At 34.8% G+C, this 2,102-nt stretch overlaps 1 non-coding gene across 1 annotated transcript; it reads right to left on the bottom strand.

Annotated features, from left to right (window-relative positions):
- Window positions 1–1,667: 1,667 nt before the first annotated feature.
- LOC131416586 (U6 spliceosomal RNA) lies at window positions 1,668–1,774 on the bottom strand. The gene has a single exon (XR_009222606.1). It is a non-coding gene; the product is annotated as a U6 spliceosomal RNA (small nuclear RNA).
- Window positions 1,775–2,102: the final 328 nt, after the last annotated feature.

Raw genomic sequence — 2,102 nt, 5'->3', positions numbered from 1 at the left:
AAAATGCACCTATCCTAGATTTTCTAAATCAGAATCTCTAGAAATGTAGCACTGAAATCTGCATGTTTAACAAGATCCTTGGGTGACTTTTAAAAACATTAAGTGTAATATCCGTAAAGTGCATATTTCACAACTGTACAGTGTTGTGAATTTTCACCCATGTAACCAGCACCTTGAGCAAGAAACAGAATATGACCACCACTTCTTGATACTGACTGGAATACCTCTGGACTATAGCCAGAAACCTCTTAAGTAACTCTTTCTGTCACTAGCCCCACAAGGATAACCATTACCCTGATTTCTAAAAGCATAGATAGGCTTCACATGTTTTTGTAATTTACATGAATCGAATCAAATAATCTGTACTCTTTTGTGACTGGCTTCTTTTGCTTGACATTTTGTGTGTTAAAACTCATCCATATTTTTGCCTGTAGTTGTAGTGCATTCTTTCTCTTTGTTGAATAGAATTATTTTGTGAATATATTATGATGTATGTATTCATTCAACTGCTGATGGACAGTTGGTTAGTTTCCAGTTTGAGATTATTTTGTCTAGTGCTGCTATGAACATTCTAGTGCATTTTTTCGCAGTACATATGTTTGCATTTCTGTTGAGAACGTCAAAGCAAAAATTATACCGGACAAAGGAAGGTAAGGAAGACTTTATTCAAGGCAATTGCAATAAAGTAGAGACCAAAACACAGTCTAAACTCAACTCCACTGAAATAACAGTCAGAAGAGTTATTAAAGGCTGGGGTAAGGGGATTATAGGCCATATCCAATTACCTGTCTTCATGACAGAAGGTAATTTACAACTTGCAGTTAGGCACCCAGTGAAGTTAGGATTCTACCCTCCTGCAGAGACTGGAGATAACGGTACTATTTTCCTTATTGGTTACATTTCAAAAGGATGGCTCCCAGGTCCTTGAGAAAGACAGTCTTGGATTATAAAATTGACAAGAGGCTTTTTAAAAAGTTTACATCTCAAAAAGGCAGAAAAAGAATTTATAATAACAAGTTTTCTAAAGTAAATGCTCTAGGAAAGGGAGGTCAGGGTCCAAGAGTAAGATAGAAGCCTGTCTACCACTTGGCCAAGCTGAGAGAAAATGTTAAGGTCATTTTGGTCAGTAATATATCTAAGAGTGAAATTGGTGGGTCATAGGTTATGCAAATGTTCACCTTTAGCATATACTGCCATATTATTTTCCAAAGTTGTACTAATTTATACCCCTTCCAGCAATGGAGGGAAGTTCTGATTGCTCCACATCTTCACGAAAATTTGGCATTTTCCCCCTTTTTCATTTTAGCCATTCTGGTGGGTACAAGTGGTATTTTGTTGTATCCATATATTCCTATTTTACTAAGTGATTTTTGGCAGCTATAGGCTTTGAAAGTTTGTCTAAGAACAAACTTTCCTTTTCATCATCTCCAGAGACATTTTTATGAATTTTCTACTTAGATAAATTAATATGGTGATATTAATAAAATATCTAATACTCAACCATCCTTGCATTCCTAAATTTCTTATGTTAAAACATTTATATTTGGCTGTTGAATTATGTTTGATGATATATTATTTAAGATTATTTTATCAATATTCATGAGTGAGATTAGTTTGTAGATTGCTTTCTAACGCTATCTTTCTCAGGTTTAGGTATTGATGCTAAAAATTATGTGGAAATATTCCCAAGTTTGCAGGTCATCCATGAACAGAACATAGGCTAATATTCTCTTTATTGTTCCAATTTTAGTACGTATATTCCTAAAGCGAACATATGTCCACTAGATACGTAACAAGTTGTTTTTAACACTTCTCTAGGGCAGTAGACAGATTTTTTTTGTTGTTTACCTTTTTTTAATGGCTAAGGGAGTTCTTTAGGATCTGAGTTTTACCCAGGTGACTTTCAGTAACCTTTCCACTTTTGGGGGATGGGAGGCCACATCTTTCTATACAATGGTGTTGGATTTTAGCCCTCAAGAATTAATGAAATACCCATGAGTCACAATTGAATCACTTTGAGTTTGTTGGTCTGGTTTTGAGTTTTCTCTTTGTTGCTGGTATCAGAGGAGTCTCTTTCTTTTATTTTTATGCTTGACTCATAT

The sequence above is a fragment of the Diceros bicornis genome, chromosome 17 (genome assembly GCF_020826845.1).
Source record: "Diceros bicornis minor isolate mBicDic1 chromosome 17, mDicBic1.mat.cur, whole genome shotgun sequence".
NCBI lineage: Eukaryota > Metazoa > Chordata > Mammalia > Perissodactyla > Rhinocerotidae > Diceros > Diceros bicornis.
The sequence above is the reverse complement of the archived record's forward strand: the minus strand, read 5'-3'. Positions and strand labels throughout refer to the sequence as shown.